This window comes from Saccopteryx bilineata, chromosome 4 (assembly GCF_036850765.1).
Source record: "Saccopteryx bilineata isolate mSacBil1 chromosome 4, mSacBil1_pri_phased_curated, whole genome shotgun sequence".
NCBI lineage: Eukaryota > Metazoa > Chordata > Mammalia > Chiroptera > Emballonuridae > Saccopteryx > Saccopteryx bilineata.
This window is the reverse complement of record NC_089493.1, coordinates 267,559,892-267,578,053: the sequence shown is the minus strand read 5'-3', so window position 1 is coordinate 267,578,053 and position 18,162 is coordinate 267,559,892. Positions and strand designations below refer to the sequence as shown.

The window sequence follows — 18,162 nt, the reverse complement described above, 5'->3', positions numbered from 1 at the left end:
AATGCTGACAGAAGGTAGGATTTTTTAAAAAAATCTTTGTCAGAATTAAAAAATGTATAACCCTATGTGATTCTCTTGAATTTCTTAAACATTTTACTTTTAAGGGACATTCAAAATACTGAACCTTCGGTTTGAGATGTGGAGGACAAAAGGGTGCAGTGCCGAACTCTGCAAGGTTAACCACAGCCACTGGGTGGCGATGCTTGCCTGTCAATTCTGTGGCTCCTGGTAACGGAGAACCAGGTAAAAGAGCCTAAAAGCCGGTTTCTTCCATTCAAGAGCTGTATTTACAGTCACAACTGGAATTTGATATTTTACTGTCTAAACCTGGTTGGTTTTATATACTGGCTGTATGCTGGCAAATACAGTACTTGCATTTTTGTCCAATTTGTTGCTTATGAAAGATTGCTCCACAGCAGAGCATCAGTTACCTGAAAGTATTAAAATGCCTGCTAATGTTAGCCAAGCTAAATTGTCCCACCACCTATAATGACATTTTCCTGTAATGCTCTAATTTGTTAATTTTGAGTAGCTGAAATTCTCTAATTTGGGAAAGAGTGAACTTAATAAGTCATATATTTAAATTTTTATTATTACTAACTTTCAATTATATGATTAATGTATGATTTTTTTTACCTTTGTAAAAAAACTAATAAAAGACTGTACATGGATTCGGTTAAAGGCTTCTTTAACTGCAGTCCCACGTATCTCTGATGCCATAGAAAAATATTGTTCTATTTTTTTTAGTGTGTTGAATTTAAAGAAAAATGAAATAGGCCCTAGCCAGGTAGCTCAGTTAATTAAAGCAGTGGTCCCCAACCTTTTTTGGGCCACGGACCGGTTTAATGTCAGAAAATATTTTCACGGACCGGCCTTTAGGGTGGGACGGATAAATGTATCACGTAACTAAGACAAGCGTCAAGAGTGAGTCTTAGATGGATGTAACAGGGAATCTGGTCATTTTTAAAAAATAAAACATCCTTCACACTTAAATATAAATAAAAAGGAAATAATATAAGTTATTTATTCTTTCTCTGCGGACCGGTACCAAATGGCCCATGGACCGCTACCGGTCCGCGGCCCCAGGGGTTGGGGACCACTGAATTAGAGCATATTCCCAATACACCAAGGTTGTAGGTTCGATCTCTGGTCAGGGGACATATAAGAATGAAGCAACGAATGCAAAAATAAGTGGAACAACAAATCAATGTCTTTCTCTCTGTCAAATCAATAAATGAAAAAAAAATTTAAACTATCTTGGAGATAATTTTACAAGATTTCTCTAGGCCTACCTCATTATTTTTTACTCTTGCATGTAGGTACAAATAAACTACATCTTATTTAACCATTCTTCTCTTGTTGGATGTTTGCATTGTTTCCATTTTTTGCCATTACAAGGAATATTCTTGTACAAGTATCCTTTTGCATCTGAGTGAGGGTATCTCCTGGGTAAATACTGGTAAATAGAACTGCTGAGTCATAGAAAATGCTCATTTCAGAAAACTTAATAGATTCTTTTAATTTGTTCTCTATGAGTTATGCTTCAATAGCATACGGGTGGATTTATTTATTTATTTATTTATTTTTATATTCTTTTTTTTAATTTTTCTGAAGCTGGAAACGGGGAGAGACAGTCAGACAGACTCCCGCATGCGCCCGACGGGGATCCACCCAGCACGCCCACCAGGGGCGATGCTCTGCCCACCAGGGGGCGATGCTCTGCCCCTTCGGGGCGTCGCTCTGTTGCGACCAGAGCCACTCTAGCGCCTGGGGCAGAGGCCAAGGAGCCATCCTCAGTGCCCGGGGCCATCTTTGCTCCAATGGATCCTTGGCTGCAGGAGGGGAAGAGAGAGACAGAGAGGAAGGAGGGGGTGGGGGTGGAGAAGCAAATGGGCGCTTCTCCTATGTGCCCTGGCCGGGAATCGAACCCGGGTCCCCCGCACGCCAGGCCGACGCTCTACCGCTGAGCCATCCGGCCAGGGCCGGATTTATTTTTCTATATACATATACCCAACTCCTATACTTTTAAACATTTGTCAATCTGTACCTAAAGCATATCTAATTTTTTTTTTTCTTAGTGAGAGAGACAGACAGGGACAGACAGGAAGGGAGAGAATAAGAAGCATCAACTCATAGTTGTGGCACCATAGTTCTTCACTGATTGCTTTCTCATGTACCTTGACTGGGATGCTGCAGCCAAGCCAGTGACCCTTTGCTCAAGGCCACAACCTTGGGCCCAAGCTAGTGACCTTGGGCTTCAAGCCAGCAACCTTTGGGCTCAAGCCAGCAACCATGGGATCATGTCTATGATCTCATGCTCAAGCCAGAGACCTCACGCTCAAGCTGGTGAGCCTGTGCTCAAGCTGGATGAGCCCACGCTCAAGCCAGCAACCTCGGTGTTTTGAGCCTGGGTCCTCAGCATCCCAGGTCGAACCTCTATCCACTGTGCTGCCACCTGGTCAGGCCAGCATATCTAATCTTTAAAATTTACTTTGTATTTCTGTCATCTCAAGGAATGTTGAACATCTATGGTAATTGGCATTTCATGTCTCCTCTACTGAGGATTTGTTTATCCATATCCTTGGCAACATTTCTATTGGGTTGTCTCATTAATTTGTGGAAGTCATTTATATGTATATTCTACATAGAAACCCTTATGTGTTGAAATATGTTATTTCACCTTTACTTAGTCTTTATTTATTTTATTTATTTTATAAAGATTTTATTTATTCATTATAGAGAGGGGAGGGAGAGAGAGAGAGAGAGAGAGAAGGGGGGAGGAGCAGAAAGCATCAACTCCCATATGTGCCTTGACCAGGCAAGCCCAGGGTTTCGAACCAGCAACTTCAGCATTTCCAGGTTGACACTTTATCCACTGTGCCACCACAGGTCAGGCTACTTAGTGTCTTTTAAATTTTATTTTAGTGATTTGAGAGAAAGATCAGTTTGTTGTTCCACTTATTTATGCATTTATAGGTTGATTCTTTTATGTGGCCTAAGGATCAAACCCACAACGTAGGCATATTGGGACAAGGCTCTAACTGTGCTACCCACCCAGGATATTTATAATGTCTTTTGACCTACGAAATTTTATTTTGATGTAGTCAGTTTTATTTATTTATTTATTTTTTAAATTTTATTTTATTTATTCATTTTAGAGAGGAGAGAGAGAGGGAGAGAGAGAGACAGGGAGAGAGAGAGAGAGAGAGAGAGAGAGAGAACAGGGGGGAGGAGCTGGAAGCATCAACTCCCATATGTGCCTTGACCAGGCAGGCCCAGGGTTTCAAACCGGCGACCTCAGCATTTCCAGGTCGACACTTTATCCACTGCGCCACCACAGGTCAGGCCGTCAGTTTTATTTTATCCATTAGAGCTTTTGCTCTGTCTTTAGAAAGACTGTGTATTATCCAAGATATATTCTATAATAGTTGTAAAATATTTAAACTAATGCTTTTAGTTTTTATATTTAGATTTGGAGTTGAATTTTATGAGTGGAATAAGACCAGATTATATATTTATCAATATTTTCTTTAAACAGATATTTGGTTCTCCAAAAATAATTTAATTTAATGGCTATTAACAGAATTTATCTGGTTTTGAAATGCCATTTATAACATATAATAAATTTTCATATTTATTCTGGAAACTGTCAATTTCTGGAAACTGTTTCTATCAATTTATTCTTGAATCAATATGACAAGGTTTCAACTGCTACAGCTTCATAGTATGTTCTGATTTTTATTCACTCAAGTTTCTCATTGTTCTTTTACAACATTGTCTTTGCTATTCATAACATTGACTTTCATATAAATTTTAAAATCATCTTGTCAAGTTGCATTAAAAAATCCCTCTGGGGTTTTTATTGGAATGGCATTCAATTCATGAGTTAATTGAGAGGAATTAACTAGGAGAAAAATGACATTTTATAATCTTGAGTCTTCTTATATCACATAAATGTGGTATACTCTAATATTACTATTGGTTTCGATCATCTTGAATAGTTTCAAACCTTTGCTTGTAGTCTTCTTGTCAATTTTCTGAAAACAGGATTTTCCAACATTTTAGGGTAGTAGTCTCCAAATTATTTTGATTACACATCCCTATGGGAATATGTGACCATAAAAAGATACAAATTACTTACACACATTATTATAGTTTATAAAATATACAAAGTAATTAGCTAAATCATGAAGAGTAAATAATGAAGAGTAAATAATGATTTTTAAACAAATGTCTTGTTTTGTTTGTTAAAACATTTGCTCATATTAAAAATTGTTATGGTTGGAAAATAGCAGTGGTCAGATAATTTAAACAAGAACAATGTGCCTGCATGTGCTTAAAGTAGTTTTAACATTTCATGATACAGAAATGAGAATGGCTGACTTTCTTAATCAATGTGGAGGTATAAATTATGTTTAATAAGTTGCACTCATTTATTTGTTTTTATTTACTGATTTTAGCCAGAGAGGAAGGGAGAGACAGGACCATTGATCCATTCTTGTATGTGCCTTGACTGGGGATTGAACTGGCAACCTCTGCACTTTGGACCGATGCGCTAACCAATCAAGCTATCAGACCAGAGCTAAACTGCACTCATTTAAACTGTACAAGTTTAATAAATTTTGAAGATATGTAATGTATTCACCTGTTTGAGCATCACCACAATTGAGATACGGCATAATTTCATCCATTGCAAAGCATCCTTATGTCCTTTGTAGTCAATCCCTTTTCCACCATTGGTACTAAAAAAATGATATTTTCCATCATTATGAAATAGTTTGCATATATAAAATGTATATATAATCATAAAATATGAACTCTATTATGTCTAGCTCCTTTGACTTAGAATAATGATTTTGGAAATTAATCCATGTTTATGCATATACACAAAATTCATTCTTTTTTATGCTGAGTACTGCTCCATCATATGGGCATATCATAATTTATTGATCCCCTGTTGACTGGCATTCAGCTTACTTCCTGCATCAGATATAATGAATAAAGTTGCTGTAAACATTCATGTGCAAGTCTTTGTGTTGACATATATTTTATTTAGCTTAGGTAAATAGTGAAATGCCTATCTATATCATATAATGGGAGGATTTTCACCTGTAAAAAATTTTTATTATGGTAAAACATACATAACAAAGTTGATCATTTTAACAATTTTTAAATAAACCTTGAGACTTTTTAAATTTTTTTTACTTATTGATTTTAGAGAGATAGGAATATTGGTCTGTTCCTGTATCTGCCCTGACCAGGGGTTTACCGGCAACCTCTGTGCTTCAGAGTGACACTCTAATCAACCAAGATATCCAGCCAGGGCTCTGAGACTTTTTATGTTCATGAGGGATACTGGTCTTTGCTTTACTTTGCTTGTAATGTCTTTGTCTAGATACCATAGCAATGCTGGCATCATAGAGTAAGTTAGAAAGTATCTTCTTCCCTTCAACTTTTGGGAAGATTTCTTTTCACCTTAAATGTTTGGTAAAAATCCATAGTGAAGTCATCTGGGCCTGTAATTTTCTATATAGAAAGGTTTTGAGGCAACTGGCACAGGATATGAGATGACTCCATGAGACTGGGGAAGGGGTTAGTGAAAGCAGTAGCCACCACTACTCCACACAGGGTCTAGCTACAAGAATGCCAGGATGCAGCTCAGACACAAGCTGTAGAGAATCTTTTTTTTTTTCCTTTTCTTATTTTATTGCTTTTTGCTGTAGAGAATCTTTATGTGGGAGTTTCCGTTGGTGTTGATATGCTTACAGGAGCCAGGACTTATGACACTCCCTAAGATCAGGTCTGCATGAACCAACCACTTTTTCTCAGGTTTTTACAGTGGTTTCTAAGGCATGGGTTCAGATTCCAGGTACCAAGGCCCCCTATAGGCTCTTTTGCAAGCATCCATCAGAGACCTAACAAACCCTATATTGATTTCATTAATCACCTGCAAACTGTCATCTCAAAACAGGCAGATAGATAACAAACTGCAAAGGTGCTGATTCTCTAATTGACTTATGAGAACACAAATGTTGATTGCCAAAAGGCCTTAGACCCTCTTCAGGGCAGTACCCTAATATAGCAGATATGATTAGAACATGTAAAAATGTAGAAACAGAAATACACAAGGCCCAAGTCTTGGTTGCCGCATTACAACCACAGACATGTTTTAATTGCAGCAAAGGACACTTCCAGAAAGATTGCAGACAGAGCCTAATGGCAACTCTGTAGCTTGGCTTTTGTGTGTGCCGTGAGGTGCTAATTAAAACTCAACCTGAAAATTCCTTATAAAGTTCCAGCAAAGCAGATTGTAAAAAGCCAATATGATCAATTGCTATTCTGTTGTGCTTATGTAAATTACCAGGCCAAGTTAAGACTGGACTTAATACTGTAACTAGGATAATCTTAATTCTTAAAAGAAAAAAAACCCGGCCTGACCAGGCAGTGGCGCAGTAGAGTGTCGGACTGGGATGCAGAGGACCCAGGTTCGAGACCCCTAGGTCACCAGCTTGAGCGCGGGCTCATCTGGTTTGAGCAAGGCTCACCAGCTTGGACCCGAGGTCGCTGGCTCGAGCAAGGGGTTACTTGGTCTGCTAGGGCCCGCGGTCAAGGCACATATGAGAAAGCAATTAATGAACAACTAAGGTGTTGCAACAAAAAACTAATGATTGATGCTTCTCATCTCTCTCCGTTCCTGTCTGTCTGTCCCTATCTATCCCTCTCTCTCTCTGTCGCTGTAAAAACAACAAAAATAAATAAAACAAAAGAAATGAAGGGTAATTTTAGGGAGAAAAATTATATTTCAGTAAAATCCACTAACACAGTTATAAATATCAGAACCTAGACTAGATCCTGAATTTTTCTGATTATCTTGAATGTTTTGGACAAAAGGTTCCTGTTATCTGTTATACCATTTGAGAATATGTTTGCCAATGAAAGAACCTGTTTATAAAGGTCATGAAATATGTTCATAAAAGTATCAATCTGGCCTGGCCTGTGGTGGTGCAGTGGGTAAAACACCGACCTGGAATGCTGAGGTTGCCGGTTTGGAACCCTGGGCTTGCCCGGTCGAGGCACGTACAACAAGGAAGCAGTGAACAGCTAGAATGAAGCAACTACTTGTCACCCCTCCTCTCTCTGTAAAATCAATAAATAAAATCTTTAAAAAAAAAAAGTATCAATCTAAAGATGCTAATTACTTAGTCCTCACTGAAAGTTAAGGTTTTTGGAAACTGAGAATTCTGATTAATTGGAAAGAAACTGTATGGTTTTAGTGATAAAAGATATAAAGTATGGAGGTACTTTTGAAAGGAAAAAAGTAAGTTGTTTGTAAAGCCAGTAGCCATGGCCACCATCACAGCCACCTGGCCCATGCAAGTTCGCATTTGATTTGGACAGACGGTAATGAAACAATGGAGCCAAGAACTGGTGGGCCATTAGCTTTAATCCTAGCTTGCACTCGGCGGGCGAGAAATACACACAGTGGGAAAACACTTCCCTTTCCATTCAGGGCTCCCAAAGCCACTGACTTATCTGAGTATTCCTAGAATCAAAGGTTTCTACCTCACCAGCCTTATTCACCTCTGTTCCCCATCTCCTTCTCTCTGCCCAACTGGCTTCTCCTTCAGCACTCTGCCATCTTGGCTGCTTCTCCTATGCAATGCTAATTTCAGGAACTGAGAAAGAAAGCCCCTGGTTTGTCTCATTTTATAGTGTAGAAATCAAAACCTTTAAGCCAATATACAAATAAGGAAGTCTCTGATACAAAGTCACTTATCTGAGGCATAAATGGGATTCCTTATAAGAGTGCACCACCCCACATCATGCAATAGTCAGGGTGTGGGGAAAAGCTGTTTTGAAAAGATCTTAGTATTAAAAGGGTGGTAAAGGCTTAGTCTTAAAACTAAGTCTTAGGCTTAATGACTTTGCCAACTTACACCGTTCTCCACACCCAATGCAAACTATAAGCGAGCAAACATATATATCATATTGACAAACGTATTTGACCGACATTGTTCTAAAACCTGGTTATTCCTGCAGGAGTCATAGAAAGTTTTTGTAGAGGGAAGAAACAAAAAGAGAAGGAACTGAGAAAGTGAACAAAGGTGAGTAAAGGAGAGGAAGAAAAGGCTTTAAAAGGACTGTCCTGAAAGTAAAATATAAACCTTGGGACATTCTTGGGGGCCTCAAGAGCTTGAAAAATTCATCCAAATGTATAGGTATGGCCTTTTTAAGCACCAACTGCACAAACAAAAAAGGGTGAGTCAGGAGGAGAGACTCACTCCACAAGAACAGTTATATAAAGCTCTTTTCTTTTCTTTCTTTTTTTTTTTTTTTAGTGAGATATAGAGAAAGAGAGAGAGAGAGTGAGTCAGGCAGGGACACAGAGACAGGAAGGGAGAGAGATGAGAAGCATCAACTTGTTGCAGTACTTTATTTTTTGTATTTTTCTGAAATTGGAAACGGGGAGGCAGTCAGACAGACTCCCGCATGCGCCTGATCCACCCGGCATGCCCACCAGGGGCAATGCTCTGCCCATCTGGGGCGTTGCTCTGTTGCAACCAGAGCCATTCTAGTGCCTGAGGCAGAGGCCATGAAGCCATCCTCAGTGCCCGGGCCAACTTTGCTCCAATGGAGCCTTGGCTGTGGGAGGGGAAGAGAGAGACAGAGAGGAAGGAGACGGGGAGGGGTGGAGAAGCAGATGGGCGCTTCTCCTGTGTGCCCTGGTCGGGAACTGAACCTGAGACTCCTGCACGCCAGGTCAACGCTCAACCACTGAGCCAACTGGCCAGGGCCTTGTTGCAGCACTTTAGTTGTTCATTGATTACCTTCTCAAACATGCCTTGACCAAGGAGCTTCAGCCAAGCCAGTAACCCCTTGCTGAAGCCAGCAACCTTGACCTTTGGGCTCAAGTTAGCGACCATGTGGTCATGTCTATTATCCCAAGCTCAAACCCACAACCCCGCCCTCAATCTGAGGGTCCTGCGCTTATGCTGGATGAGCCTGTGCTCAAGCTGATGACCTCTGGATTCCAAACCTGGGTCCTCAGCATCCTAGGTCAACACTCTATCCACTGTGCCACTGCCTGGTCAGGCTAGTCTTCATTTTTTGAACACCTCTTCATCTGAATTTACTGCAGCTGAGAGACATTTTATACCAGCCTTTTGCTGACATGTGCAGAGGCAAAAAATTGAGTTGCATGCCACATTCATTCTTAACTGAAGTAGAACAAAGCAACTTTCTTACTTCAGCTATTGCACTGGTCTGGTTTTTTGTTTGTTTATTTATTTTCAGAGAGAGAGAGAGAGATAGGGACAGACAGACAGGAATGGAGATGAGAAGCATCAATCATTAGTTTTTCGTTGCAACATCTTAGTTGTTCATTGATTGCTTTCTCATATATGTGCCTTGACTGTGGGCCTTCAGCAGACCAAGTAACCCCTTGCTCAAGCCAGTGACCTTGGGTCCAAGCTGGTGAGCTTTGCTCAAACCAGATGAGCCCGCGCTCAAGCTGGCAACCTCGGGGTCTCGAACTTGGGTCCTCTGCACCCCAGTCCGACACTATCTACTGCGTCACCGCCTGGTCAGGCTGCACTGATCTGTTTTAAGCTATGTTTTTCACTTTTATGCCTTTTTTTTTTTTTTTGCTGTTTAAAATGCTCCTCAAATGTAGTGCTGGTCTTGTGGTGGTACAGTGGATAAAGCATCAACCTGGAATGCTGAGGTTGCTGGTTCGAATTCCTGGGCTTTCCTGGTCAAAGCACACACAGGAAGCAACTACTAAGAGCTGGTGCTGCCTGACTAGGCGGTGGCACAGTGGATAGAGCCTCGGACTGGGATGCAGAGGACCCAGGTTTGAGACCCCGAGGTCGCCAGCTTGAGCGCGGGCTCATCTAGTTTGAGCAAAAGCCCACCAGCTTGGGCCCAAGGTCACTGGCTTGAGCAAGGGGTTACTTGGTCTGCTGTAGCCCCATAGTCAAGGCACATATGAGAAAGCAATCAATGAATAACTAAGGTGCCACAACAAAAAACTGATGATTGATGCTTCTCATCTCTCCGTTCCTGTCTGTCCCTACCTCTCTCTTTCTCTGACTGTCTCTGTAAAAAAAAAAAAAGAGCTGGTGCTCCCCTCTTCTCCTCCCTTTCTCTCTCACTCACAAATAATTAAAATCTAAAAAAATAAGTGTAGTGCTGGAGTGTTTAGTATTTATATTCCTAAGCACAAGAAGGTTGTAATAGGCCACATGTAGAAAATCTGCTCACAAAAATTAGGGGGTATTTCAAAATGAATATGAAGCAATAAAAAGAAGCATTTTTTTTATTAAACAAGAACATCAGAAAAACAAGTCAAAGAAAGTTGCTCAAGTATGCAAATAAGATGCAAAACCAACTTTTATTTCTTTTTTTTTTTTTTTGCTACATTCTCATCTCAACTTTTTTTTTTTTTCCTTTTTTTTTTTTTTTAATAAATTTTTATTAATGGTAATGGGATGACATTAATAAATCAGGGTACATATATTCAAAGAAAACATGTCTAGGTTATTTTGTCATCAAATTATGTTGCAAACCCCTCGCCCAAAGTCAGATTGTCCTCCGTCACCCTCTATCTAGTTCTCTGTGCCCCTCCCCCTCCCCCTCTCTCCCTCCCTCCCTCCCATGTCCTCCCTCCCCCCCCACCCTTGGTAACCACCACACTCTTGTCCATGTCTCTTAGTCTCATTTTTATGTTCCACCAATGTATGGAATCATGTAGTTCTTGTTTTTTTCTGATTTGCTTATTTCACTCCTTATAATGTTATCAAGATCCCACCATTTTGCTGTAAATGATCTGATGTCATCATTTCTTATGGCTGAGTAGTATTCCATAGTGTATATGTGCCACATCTTCTTTATCCAGTCTTCTATTGAAGGGCTTTTTGGTTGTTTCCATGTCTTGGCCACTGTGAACAGTGCTGCAATGAACATGGGGCTACATGTGTCTTCACGTATCAATGTTTCTGAGGTTTTGGGGTATATACCCAGTAGAGGGATTGCTGGGTCATAAGGTCAACTTTTATTTCATTGGTGAAAATGCACTATACAAAGGGCTGAAAGTACTGGAGTATCTGCACGTTCCCTGATCCCCTAATTTTTGTGAGCAGTGTACTTGGTAGATAAGCTGCTTTAGGCATGAGTTATCATGCTTTTGGCTTTCTATGAATTCTAGTGCATCAATAATATAAATAAGTTATCTTTAAACAGAAACACACATAAGACAAGGTTATGTATTGATGGAGTCACAAAAATGTAATGTCCAGAGTCTGGCAAAAACTTAACCTTGTATTTTCCCTGGGAGCAGTGGTTCAATCTTGCTAAGTCAGCATTTGCTATGACTTTATAGAACATCTCTACTGAACAAGCAGAAACTGTAACAGAAATATTTTCAAACGTTTCTTTTTAAAATGATGTAAAAAGGCAGGTACTTTCTCAACTAATTGTTAAATTATCTTTACTTTGAAAGTCCAGATTTTTTAAAAAACCAGCCAACTGCAAGGAAGAGTATTTAAAAAAAAAAAAAAAAATGGCCCTGGCCGGTTGTTTCGGTGGTGGAGCATCGGCCTGGCGTGCAGAAGTCCTGGGTTCAATTCCCGGCCAGGGCACACAGGAGAAGCGCCCATCTGCTTCTCCACCCCTCCCCCTCTCCTTCCTCTCTGTCTCTCTCTTCCCCTCCCGCAGCCGAGGCTCCATTGGAGCAAAAGATGGCCGGGACGCTAGGGATGGCTCTGTGGCCTCTGCCTCAGGCGCTAGAGTGGCTCTGGTCGCAACATAGCGACACCCAGGATGGGCAGAGCATTGCCCCTAGTGGGCAGAGCGTTGCCCCTGGTGGGTGTGCCGGGTGGATCCCGGTCGGGCGCATGCGGGAGTCTGTCTGACTGTCTCTCCCCGTTTCCAGCTTCAGAAAAATACAAAAAAAAAAAAAAAGTTTTCTAAGGGATAGAAGCATTGGTTTGTTTCACTTGGTTGTGCACTTATTGGTAGCTTCTAGCTTCTTGTATGTGCCCTGACCAGGGATAACACCTGCAACCTTGGCATAGGGGGATGACACTCCAACCAGCCAAGCCTTGCGGCCAGGGCTAGAAAACATATTACTGATAGCCACTTTTAAAATGTCAGCATATTTGGGACACTCACCTGTCTGCAAAAGAAAATAATGTATTAGAATATATTCACTTCAGGACAGCAGTTACCTCTGGTCAAGGAAAGGAAAAAGGAATGAGACCATTGCTTTTAATTATGTCTGAAATATTTCTTTAAAATATAAGGCATAGTATCTTAAAGCTGAGCAATGGTTAAACAGTTTATTATCCAATTCTCCTTTTGGCATATTTAAAATAAATATGTAACTGTAACTTAATTGGATTAAATACCACTATTGTAATATTTGACTATCTGCTAAAGAGCCATCACCAATTGATGGACAGCTGGATTGGCTGGCTACTGTCCCTGACCCGGTGGAAAGATCAGGACACCCTGTTACATTTTATAACAAATAACTGGATAATTTAAGGCAGCTTCACCATTCACAGAGTTGTGATCTCACCCCCTTTTAAGCTGCACACTGCCATCATGCTAAAGTACATTTAAAAATAGCAAGAAAGCAAGCCCATGTTTGGGGGCTGGGTCTAGGGATGAGACCAGACGCGTGCCAGCCACTCATCAAAGGCTGGAGATGGATGGACATGTCAGGCCTTCATCTCCACAGGACCACAAACAAACTCGGTGGCAGCTGAACTGGATTCGACAGCACCGGAAACGGCAGCTCCCACTTGGGGCGCTGCGGACACACGAGTTGAGGCTGCCTTCCAGGAAGCCAAAAAAAAAAAGGGGGGGGGGAGAAAGCGAAAAAGGAGGGATAGTGGGGAGCAGGCCCTCGACCGCCGCCCACACGCCGCGCCCCCACCTCTTCGCCATCCCGGCTGCTACCCTCGGCCTCTGGCCACTCACCGGTGGCCTAGCCCTCGGACCCCGCGGCCCACCGGCCGCTACCCGCTGCTGGGTACCTCAGGTGCGTACCCCGTCCCCGCCGCCATTAAGAGCGGGTGCTTTTCTTGGAACTTTTTCCTCCCGCGGGTCTGATGAAGGGGAGACTTGGGAGGCCGCCCGCCCAGGCGCCAGGAGGGTAGCGCCCCCTTCCCCGCCGGCCTACCGGCCCCCAAACCCCGTTGCTCGCGGGCAGGGCCCGAGGAGTGGGGGTGGGGCGAGGAAGCCCTGCCGTGGGAGCAACGGTTGCACGCACAGAACGCGCACCCTCCTCTCTTCTGATTGGCTGGACGGGGCGTGGGGAGGATGCTACAGGCCCTGGGTTCTCTGAGGTCCAGTGTGCCTGAGATCACGCCCCATCTGACGTATGCGGGGCTCTCGTCTGCGTAGGTACGTGCCTGATTGGTTAGGCGAGGGGCGGGGCATCCTATGTTGCCTGGTAACTGCGCCCGATTCCACGGCGAAGGCGCCCCGACTTTGTCCTTCACGTTGCGCGTTACCGATTGGCCCACGGGGTGGGTTTTGCCGTGGGTGTGGTCAGTGGGGCGGTCTCCAGCGGCCTGCTGCAGAAAATTAACCCAGAGTTCCTCAGAGTCTCTGGCTCAGGACTGCAGTCTATCGCGTTTGACTTGGAGATAAAGTGGGAGAAAGTGGCACAGGGCTGTATTATCCACACTTCAAACCCAAGCTTTGCTGTTTAATAGCAGATTTATTGAGATATGCCATAAAATTCGCCCTTTAAAAGTTCATGATTCGTTGGTTTTTAGTTTATTCAGTTTTGCAACCATCACCAATATCTAATTCCAGAACATTTTCATCACCCAAAAAGAAACCCCAGTTGCATCAGGCAGTATTCCCCGTTTTCCATCCCAGCCTTTATCAACCACTAGTATACTTTGTGCCTCCATGGCTCTGCCTATTCTGGACATTTCCTGTAGGTGAACTAAAGAGCCATTTGGGTCTGGTATCTTCCATTCTTTTTTATGGTTGAATAATCATTGTACGGTTATACCACATTTTCATTTTCAATTCACGGCATTTGGGTTGTTTCCACTTTTTGTCTATTGTCCGTAAACGCTGCTATGAGCATTGGTGTACGCGTCTTTGTGTGCATGTTTTCAACTCTTGGGTGTATACCAGGGAAATGGAGTTATTGGGCCAAGCATTGTTGTTTTAAGGGAGAAATTGTTTACAGTTTAGATTAGAAGAAAAGAGATCTCTAGATATGTACTGCTCACAAAAATTAGGGGATATTTCAATGTGAATATGAAGCAATTAAAAAAGGAAGCATTTTTTTTTTTAAAAACAAAAACATCAGAAAAGCAAACAAGCCTGACTAGGCGGTGGCGCAGTGGATAGAGCATCGGACTGGGATGCAGAGGACCCAGGTTTAAGACCCGGAGGTCGCCAGCTTGAGCGCGAGCTCATCTGGTTTGAGCAAAAGCTCACCAGCTTAGACCCAAGGCCGCTGGCTCTAGCAAGGGGTTACTCGGTCTGCTGAAGGCCCACGGTCAAGGCACATATGAGAAAGCAATCAATGAACAACTAAACCGCAACGAAGAATTGATGATTCTCATCTCTCTCCTTTCCTGTCTGTCTGTCCCTATCTATTCCTCTCTATGTCTCTCTCTGTCTCTGCCACACACACACACACACACACACACACACACACACACACACAGAAAAGCAAACAAGTCAAAGAAAGTTGTTTGATTATGCAAATGAGATGCAAAACCAACTTTTATTTCATTGGTGAAAATGCACTATACAAAAGGCTGAAAGTATTGGAGTATCTACATATTCCCTGATAACCTAATTTATGTGAGCAATGTATGATTGGGTATTGCTCGGAGCTGTAACTGAAGAATTAAGTAGCCTTTTATCCCTCTTTTCTTCCACTTTGAGAGGAAGGCTTGATCAGTGTGCTTGGCCGCCTCGCCTTTAGCGGATACAGTGCTTGGTGCCAGCTGCAGCAGGTATTAATCTGCAGTAGCGATTTGGAGTAAGTCGCCTTTTCTTTATTTTATTTTCCTTCTTTTTTTTTTTTTTTTTTTTTTTTAGAGAGAGAGAGAGGAAGGGAGAGAGATGAGAAGCAGCAACCCCTAGTTGCAGCACTTGAGTTATTTGTTCATTAATTGCTTCTACTGCTTGCCTGTTGTTTAGCCATTGAAGTTTGCTGCCCAGAGCTCCCCATCTTTGCTCACACCTTCAGCCTGGACCGTTTCTTCAGCCCTTTCAGGCTGCAGATCAGGCTCAAGTGCCTTCATTCTCTCATCCCTCCCGTTGTTGATTTTGTGTTCCCACACGCCCTGGATCATTTAAGGGTGTCTGGCTTTCTTTTTTATTTTTTTTATTCAGTGAGAGGAGGGGAGGTAGAGACAGACTCCCACATGCTTCCCAACCGGGATCCACATGACAAGCCCACTAGGGGGGATGCTTTGTCCATCTAGGACATTGCTCTGTTGCTTAGCAACCAAGTTCTGCTTAGCGTCTAAAGCAGAGGCCATAGAGCCATTCTTAGCGCCTAAGGTGGAGGACATGGAGCCATCCTCAGCACCTGGGACCAACTCGCTCCAATTGAGCCATGGCTGCAGGAGAGGAAGAGAGAGAGAGAGAAGGGAGAGAGAGAGGGGTGGAGAAGCAGATGGGTGTTTCTCCTGTGTGCCCTGACTGGTAATTGAACCTGAGACGACCACACACTGGGCTGATGCTCTACCACGAAGCCAACCAGCCAGGGCCAAGGGTGTCTGGCTTTCATTTTGCCTTTATTACCTGCCATTATACCATGTCTATGCAGGTCTGCCTCACTCGGGAGCGCAGGAAGTGTATTTTATTCACCTTTGTTTCCTTTCTCCCAGCAGGAATTTTCACATAGCTAGTGGTCAAAACATTTTTGGTTGCTGCTTTTTAAAATTTCATTAATTTATTTGGCTAAGGTAAAGTTCTTGACTATTAGTTAATCATTTAAATTTTATTGGAAATACATGTTATTTCTATTTCTCTTCCATACTCCTTGATCATTCCAGAATAGAATACTTTATTGTTTTGAAATTTATTATTTTTTTAAGCAAGAGAAAGAGAGACAAAGACAGACAGAAAAGGAGAGAGATGAGAAGCATCAACTCATAGTTACAGCACCTTAGTTGTTCATTGACTGCCATAATGTAAAGAGGGAGACAGAGAGAGAGAGAGAGAGAGAGAAAAGGAGGGGGAGGAGCAGGAAGCATCAACTCCCATATGCCTTGACCAGGCAAGCCAGTAGTTTCAAACTGGTAACCTCAGCGTTCCAGATCAATGCTTTATTCACTGTACCACCACAAGTCAAGCTACTGTTATTCTTCTAAAAAAACATTTTCCTATCTAACCTGTGGAGGTGCGGTGGATAGAGCATTGACCTGGAACACTGAGGTCTCTGGTTCAAAACCTGGGGCTTGCCTGGTCAAGGCACATTCAAGCAAGCAATGAACACCTAACGTGAAGCAACTAATCAGTTGATACTTCTCGCTCCACTTCCTCTCTGTAAAATCAATAAGTAAAATCTTAAAAAAAAATGTCCAGTTTTGCCTGACCTGTAGTGGCGTAGTGGATAAAGCATCAACTTGGAACACTAAGGTTGCTGCTTTGAAACCCTGTGGTTGCCTGGTCAAGGCACATATGGGAGTTAATCCTTCCTGCTTCTCTCCCCCCTCTGTCTCTCTTTCCCCCCTCTAAAATGAATAAATAAAATCTTTTATAGCCTGACCAGGTGGTGGCGCAGAGGATTGAGCGTCTGACTGGGATGCCGAAGACCCAGGTTCGAGACCCCGAGGTCGCCAGCTTGAGCGTGGGCTCATCTGGTTTGAGCAAAAAGCTCACCAGCTTGGACCCAAGGTCGCTGGCTCAAGCAAGGGGTTACTCAGTCTGCTGAAGGCCCATGGTCAAGGCACATATGAGAAAGCAATCAATGAACAACTAAGGTGTCACAATGCTCAATGAAAAACTAATGATTGATGCTTCTCATCTCTCCATTCCTGTCTGTCCCTATCTATCCCTCTTTCTGACTCTCTCTCTGGAAAAAAAAAACTTTTATAAAAAACATTTCAGTTTTATTAGATATAATGACATATAATATATTCATTTTAGGTATACATCGTAGTGATTTGATGTATGTATACTATATTGAGAAATGAGTACCACAGTAAGTTTAGTCAACATCCATTGCCTCACACCATCACAATTTTTTGTTCTTGTGATGAGAACTCTTAAGATCTACTCTCTTGCCTGACCAGGCGGTGGCACAGTGGATAAAGTGTCAGACTGAGATGCGGAGTACCCAGGTTCGAAACCCCGAGGTTGCTGGCTTGAGCACGGGCCCACCAGCTTGAGCGCAGGGTCGCTGGCTTTAGCTTGGGATCAGAGACATGACCCCATGATCACTGGCTTGAGCCTAAAGGTCTCTGGCTTGAAGCCCAAGGTCGCTGGCTTGAGCCCAAGGTCACTGGCTTGAAGCCCAAGGTTGCTGGCTTGAGCCCAAGGTCGCTGGCTTGAGCCCAAGGTCACTGGCTTGAAGCCCAAGGTTGCTGGCTTGAGCCCAAGGTCACTGGCTTGAGCAAAGGATTGCTCACTCTGCTGCAACCCCCCCCCCCCATCAAGGCACATTTAAGAGAGCAATCAATGAACAACTAAGGAGTCTAAGGAGCTGCAATGAAGAATTGATGCTTCTCATTTCTCTCCTTCCTGTCTGTCTGTCCCTATCTGTCCCCCTCTCTGTCTCTCTCTCTGTCTCTGTCACACACAAAAAAAGATCTACTCTCTTGGCAACTTTCAGATAGACATTACAGTATTCTTAACTATAGCCACCATGCTGTACATTACATCCCCAAGACTTACTTATTTTCAACTGGAAGTTTGTACCGTTTAACCATCAGTACATTTCTGTTGAATGCTGAATAGTTACACTTGAGTTTGTAATTGCCAATTACTGTAGGTCTGAGCTGAGCTGTGGAGAAAGTGATGCCTCTGGAACTTGTTGATTAAAATCAAAGTTACAGAGACCTGAAAAATTAACCTTTGGAAAGGAAAATTAGAAACACTGTAAAAAAATAAACCAGGCCTCCATTTCAAGATTTCAAAGGTTTGATAAACGAAATGGATGATATTCCA

At 42.5% G+C, this 18,162-nt stretch overlaps 1 protein-coding gene and 1 long non-coding RNA gene across 11 annotated transcripts in view; one reads left to right on the top strand and one right to left on the bottom strand.

Annotated features, from left to right (window-relative positions):
- Positions 1–3,712: 3,712 nt before the first annotated feature.
- On the bottom strand, positions 3,713–13,124 carry LOC136334434 (uncharacterized). 2 transcript variants are annotated; one of them, XR_010731154.1, is made up of 4 exons: positions 12,985–13,109; positions 12,172–12,229; positions 4,646–4,742; positions 3,713–4,100 (listed from the first exon to the last, which is right to left on the bottom strand). It is a non-coding gene; the product is annotated as an uncharacterized lncRNA (long non-coding RNA). The 2 variants fall into 2 exon arrangements; XR_010731155.1 differs by lacking the exon at positions 12,172–12,229 and having other exon boundaries at positions 12,985–13,124.
- LOC136334432 (general transcription factor II-I repeat domain-containing protein 2) overlaps positions 12,916–18,162 on the top strand; it is a 63,881-nt gene continuing 58,634 nt past the window's right edge. For all 9 annotated transcript variants that reach the window (XM_066274621.1, XM_066274620.1, XM_066274617.1 and 6 more), the window contains exon 1: positions 12,916–13,045. The gene's annotated coding sequence lies outside the window, so the exon portion shown is untranslated. The remainder of the gene's footprint in view (positions 13,046–18,162) is intronic.